Source organism: Epinephelus moara, chromosome 7 (genome assembly GCF_006386435.1).
Source record: "Epinephelus moara isolate mb chromosome 7, YSFRI_EMoa_1.0, whole genome shotgun sequence".
NCBI lineage: Eukaryota > Metazoa > Chordata > Actinopteri > Perciformes > Serranidae > Epinephelus > Epinephelus moara.
Window position 1 is genome coordinate 173,460 of NC_065512.1, and position 6,573 is coordinate 180,032.

At 44.0% G+C, this 6,573-nt stretch overlaps 1 protein-coding gene across 1 annotated transcript in view; it reads right to left on the reverse strand.

Moving 5' to 3' along the window:
• The window catches only part of LOC126393394 (mitogen-activated protein kinase kinase kinase kinase 4-like), a 124,554-nt gene that overhangs the window by 63,062 nt on the left and 54,919 nt on the right, over window positions 1-6,573 (reverse strand). The gene's annotated exons all lie outside the window — the stretch shown is intronic.

The window sequence follows — 6,573 nt, forward strand, 5'->3', positions numbered from 1 at the left end:
TTCTCATATAAAACCAGGGACAACAGCAACATGTAACAAAGGTAACGGCACATAATTTGGCTCCATTACAACTCACAACATTCACTGACAAAACAACTGTCTGATACTAAACACGTTTTCCAAACAAATACAACATGCTAACGTTATTAGCGCCAGCCTATGGCATTTTACATTGTATACATTAGCCTACCCAGATAGCACACATACATCTGGCCGACGTCAGCCTGAGGACGACACATCGGAATTTATAACGTCTGACAAGCGTCGGCCGCATGGGCGGATATCTTTAAATTTAATACTCTTTTGTCCCAGCTCATCAAACGTCTCTGTTACATCGGCTTTGGGTCGGCCCATACCTGCCCACATACAGAAGTCGCCACAGAGGCGGAATTTCATCTCCGCAGTGTTTGTTTGGAACTGAGCTCGCAGGATACAGCATCTCATCGCAGTTGGTTTCAGGTAAGCTAACTGGAATAAATTGGCAGAAAATAGCTATGTTGTTTCTTCTGTGACCGTTAAAAGAGGTTCGTGGTGAGTGGCGAGGCACAACTGGGTGTATATAGCTTAGCACAGGTCCCCACCAGCTAACGTTATTTTTCGTTAGCTGTTAGCTAATTTAGCGGTTTAGCTCATGTTAGCTAACAGGCTACAACTGTGGTGTTTTCATTTTATTTTCCCTAGTTGACGTTATCTGCTCATCTGGTTATCGTGAGCACTCGTTTTGGGTTAAAGTGGAAGTGCCCGGAGCTGTCACCCCTGGTCCCGCAGCCCCCTGGCCTGACCTCCGGGGCCCTGGACGTGTGCTCAAGTGTCTGGGAGAGGAGCGGAGAGGAGCGCGGAGGTAAGGCAGGGCGGGCCGACACTGTGTATCCCAGAACAGGTGCTCAAGTGTGGGTTGACAGGAGCGGAGAATGAGCGCGGAGGTCAAATAGTGACGTTAAAGGATGCCTTCAGTATGTTGTTAATGTGATTTTATGGGCAATTTATCAGTCGAGGTCTCCTCCTCTGCAAAGCAAACTGACCCGGTGGCTACAGGTACTAGAGCAGTTTTGAAACCACTGTTTTTCCGAGATGAAGGACTGATTGTTGAGCTGCTGTTAACAGTTAACGGAGTTAATGCCGGATCCCGTTATTTAACCGTTACAACACTAAATGAAGCAGAGTGACGGACCCAAAGCCTTCAATCTGGCTAAAATACAGCTGAATTGCTAACAAAAAAAAATACAGTGGTGAAGTTGGGNAGGTGGAGGTAAAGACAAAGCTCAGGGAACAGACAGGTGGAGGTAAAGACAAAGCTCAGGGAACAGACAGGTGGAGGTGAAGACAAAGCTCAGGGAACAGACAGGTGGAGGTAAAGACAAAGCTTTTGTCTCTTCATTGTGCACACTTACACACAAAATAGGGTAACAGTCAGCTATTTTTTAATGTTAGCATTGATTTCTCACATGGAATGGTGAAATATTTGTAGTTTGAAAGGTCCGACCTAAATGAATAAAGGTCGTTGTTAACGAAGCATACGAATATTAATGATGGAGCGCTCACTGACCGCAGCATCTTTTATTGATCGTTTGAACGTCACGTGGTGATAATTTTCGATTAAAGGCCGACGTCTCAGCGACGTCTTGGCAATGAGCAAACGCTCTCCCTGCTATGTCTTAACGATCTAAACTTGATACATCAGGCCGACATCGGCCAGATGTATGTGTGCTATCTGGGTAGCGACGAGCGGAGATTTCCTCTGCTCATATGAAGCCAGGATAAATCCCGAAGTATAGACTGAATCGCCTTGTTGTTTAGATTTACTTCTGGGTAGAAAACCGGCGCGTCAGTTGAATGAAGACAAGTGAGACGAACGAGAGGTAAGCTAACATGTATCATCGTTTAGAATAATTTGATGTTTGTAAAATCTATAAAACCAATGATTGAACAAACACTACTACTTCTGTGTGCATGTTTTTGTATTTAGTCATGGTTATCGTAGATTAGCTGAGCTAACGGTTAGCTGTCAAAGTTAGCTACACAGTAGTGACAGTAGCCTCGCAAACCAGCCTCTAGCCAGCAATGTAACAAGTGGTGTGTTGATGTTGACGATCTGCTTTAATAAACAAAATGTTGGAAATGGCGATTGTTGAACAGTTTTTCATTCATGATTTTCACGTTATTCACCTCTACAGAAAAAGTATTGAACCAGGGTAAGACAGGCAGAGAGGAGGAAGATGAGAAGAAGCTTGAGTAAATAAGAGACTGAGTAAGAAGATGAGAAGAGGAAGGGATAAATAAGAATTATAAGAAGAGACAATATTTAAATAAGAAGCAGGAGTAAATAAGAAGAGGCACAAGACAGGCAGGACCATCAAGAGCAAAGGAAAGATGAGTCAGTTGTCCACCTATGCTGTTGGCTTAGACACAGCAGATTATAATGGTTATAAAGCGAAACTGCAGCTCCATGTTGGTGATGCCATCGTGCCACTCCCAGACCCCTATATTATCAGTGATGGGTGGTTCACTGACCCTGCTAATCTTCCTCCTGTCCAATACATGAATATTTATAACTACCTCATAAATACTAGTTTGAGTTAGTTAAATATCTGTCACTACTGTGTAGCTAACTTTGACAGCTAACCATTAGCTCAGCTAATCTACGATAACCATGACTAATTACAAAAACATGCACACAGAAGTAGTAATGTTTGTTCAATCATTGGTTTTATAGACTTTACAAACATCAAATTATTCTAAACGATGATATATATAGCTTACCTCTCGTTCGTCTCGCTCGTCTTTATTCAACTGACGCGCCGGTTTTCTACCCGGAAGTAAATGTAAACAACAAGGCGATTCCGTCTATAAATCCCTGAAGGATAAATCACACACAAGACTTAAAATGCTATTTTAGTGGAGGCTTTACTGTCTTCACAATTTACTGTTTCTTATCTGTGAAATACAAGTAAATACAAGCTTCGTTTCCACTGAGGGAAATGATGTCAGCTTACAGAGACAGACAGGAGGTCTGCGTCACCGCGACGCTGAGCGTGAGGGTGGGCGAGTTCAACTTTCTGTCAACAACGGGGGTGTTTTGAAAACACCCTCATTTTCACAGGTAACTTAGCCTGTCCCCCCGCCGCAGGAAATAATGGATTAATCCTGGAAAGCTGTTGATGTAGCACTTTTCTCCTTATGAAAGTAACACAGCGATTATTCGATTTATGAGAATTTGGTCGGACGAGAGCATAGCGACTAAATAATCGACTAGTCGACCAGGAGACTACAGCCCTAATTGATATTGATTTATATTCTGTATCAATACTGAGAGATGAAAACCTCCTTAAAACTCAGCACACTGTGCTTCATCCCTCCTCATCCTCTCTCCTGCTCTGTATGTGGAACAGGAAGTGGTATGTGGGTCAGAGCACATATGACAGGACGTGCACGGGGAGCAGAGACACACACACACACACACACACAAACACACACACACACACACACACACACACACAAACAGATGTATATCTGTGTGTGTGTGTGTGTGTGTGTGTGTGTGTGTGTGTGTGTGTGTGTGTGCACGTGAGACTCTCGAGCTTTTTCCAGAGCACAAACAGCTTCCTCTGCTCGACAGTGGTTGTTGGCGAGCGTCCAGACGAACTCTCAGTTTATTTTAGAGAGCAGCTGAAGCGTGTGGAAAAGGATTACTGCAGAAACTCCAAACATTCAGACAGTTAAAAACATGAGCCGCCATGTTGGAGAGATTTCCTCCATGTGTGTTTCTCTTCAGACGTTCAGCTCGTATGAACACAGAAACAAGTTTCCAGCAAATGTTCCTCATGCTGCTGCTTCATGCCCTCTCTGTAACCTCTGCACATCTCAGCCTGTAGTCAGAGGTCAAAACTCCAGGACGTCATGATGTCGCTGGTTTCCTGTCGCAGCAGCAGGTAAATCAAACTGAGTGATCCGAGAGAAAACAGAAACACCCACCATGACTGAGTGTCTCTGAACCTCTCTGTGGTACGTTCACTGATGGTGGGAGAAGCTGTGGTTACAATAAATATCCTTGCATTAACAGTGAACCACATGACTTCCTGTTTATCAGCATGGTCACAGAACTACATTATCACCAGCTGTGCTGTTCACCTCAGCTCTGTGATGCCAGCTTCACTTTATTGCTTTAGTCATAAGGACAGAGGGATGTCGTATGCTGTAAAGCCCTGTGAGGCAAATTGTGATTTGTGATATTGGGCTTTATAAATAAAATTGATTGATTGATTGAATTGAGTTCACTCTCACAGCTCTCATCTCATCTTAGCTCTTAAAATCCACCGTTCACTCTCTCCTGCTCAGCAACAAATAACAAACAACACACGACTGTGTTTCACTGTGTCCGCCGCTGGTGATGGCGGCTGTCACACACCCCCAGTTTGAAGCAGCAGGCAGAAGTACTGACACAGACGTTAGATAATGTCCTGCTGTGGATGGAGGCAACAACAAAATACGTTTTAACCACCCAAACCGACAACATTAGTTTAAGTGTACGTTATCTTACTGTCAGACAGAGATTTCAGATGTGGAACTGCAGCTGTTATCTCTCTCTTCTCAGAGCCAGACTTCATTTAGAAAAACAGTGATTTAAGATCAGTGAACACAGGAGGTCGACTGCTGCTTCCGTCTGTTAGTGTGTTTGTGTTACTGTGTGACTTTGATGTTTTAAAGGTTTAAATCAGATTCAACAACACAGACTAACTAATGGATCGAGGCAGCAGTAAACCTGCAGCTCCTGTCTTCAGCCAGCTAAAATCACTGTTTCTGTTAATGGAGTTTGGTTCTGACGAGAGCTGAGATGGAAAACTAAAACCATGAACAGCTTCCTGTCAGAGAGGGTCGTCTGACGGTAGGGTGAAGCGGTGGAAATGTTGTAAATATAACGTCCAGCCAAACTGATGGCAGATGTCTGTTTTATTGCTGCCTATAGCTGCACATCACTTTGCTCTCACGTTGGTGCTCTGTGGACGAGACGACCAACATCTAACTGTGGTAACACACTGACCCTGGGTCAGTGCTTCATACAACCTCACTGCAAAACATCTGAACCTTTAACTCACCCAAACTGACTCAGACAGGTTGTAGGCAGATCTTATGTCTATCAGGTCTTCTGTAGCTACACAGATCCAGCCCAGTCCTCTTTGAGAATAACTGTTTTGTGACAGGCTCCATAATATACTCGTTCCTCTTTAAAACTGGGACAGAAACGGTCAGATGACCTCAAATATGTGTTTGTGAACATTTTTCCCATTGTCTCATGGAGCTGATGATGAGTAGGAAGGAGCAGAAAACACTCCTCACGTCGTCCTCCTCCTCCATCCATGTTGTTTTATAAAAAACACAGAAACACTGGCTCTGAGTACACCGACAGGAAACAGCCCTCTGGGTCTTGACTCCACTCCTCTGCACAAACTCTGCACCCACAGGCTCCAAAATACAAACACACAATCTGCAGTCTGTAAAACGATCGACTCAAACTTCCCTCAGGAAACTGAAATCTGTCAAACCTCTGATACAAACTGAGCTGCATCCAGAGAAGAAGAAGAAACACTACTGAGAGCTGAGTGATGATCAGACTGAACACTGCTGATCTGTTCTGTACGACATCTATTGCACGTCTGTCCGTCCTGGAAGAGGGATCCCTCCTCAGTTGCTCTTCCTGAGGTTTCTACCATTTTTCCTTATCCGCTGTGAGGGTCATAAGGACAGAGGGATGTCGTATGCTGTAAAGCCCTGTGAGGCAAATTGTGATTTGTGATACTGGGCTTTATAAATACAGCTGATTGATTGATTGATTGATTGGGACTGTGTTAACAGAGAAAACACTGGTATGAGCAGGGCAGGGACATATAGGGGGGAGGCAGATGGTGGAGACAGGGGGAGGGGCGGGGACATATAGGGGGGAGGCAGATGGAGGTGGAGACAGGGGGACAGTTTGTTTTGGTGGTAACCATCATATCAGAGATGGTTCTGATTGAGGATGACAGATTCAATGAAATAATTCAAAGGTGAGTCACTGCTGCAGCTGCTGTGTTTTATGAGCCTCATATATTTTATACATCATATTAAATCCTCTCTGTTAGAGGAGGGACTGATGTCATACAAAACAGTAACATCTCTAAAAAAAACTCACTGTCACACACGCCATCGTCCAGTAGAGAGGTCTGGATGGACGATGAAGGAGTGTGTGTGACGTATCATGTTTGTGTGAGACGCAGAGAGCCGCAGCAGGAAGTGAGAACCCAAACACTGAGGTCAGTCTCGTTCTGCTCACTTCAAACATGACTTGATCATCTGATGTTATAGATACATCAAGTATAATCTATAAATCACTCAGCCTGACACTGTGACCTTTTTCAGATCATTATACCAAATATAAACGTTATGCTTCATCGTAACTTCTTCTTCTGTCATCAGCAGCTGTTTGTTCAGATCAGCGCTGAACAGCCCTAACCCTACGACACAACATAAAGCTCTAAATGGTCAAGCTCCATCATATCTTAGTGAGCTCATAGTGCCATATTATCCCACCAGAACACT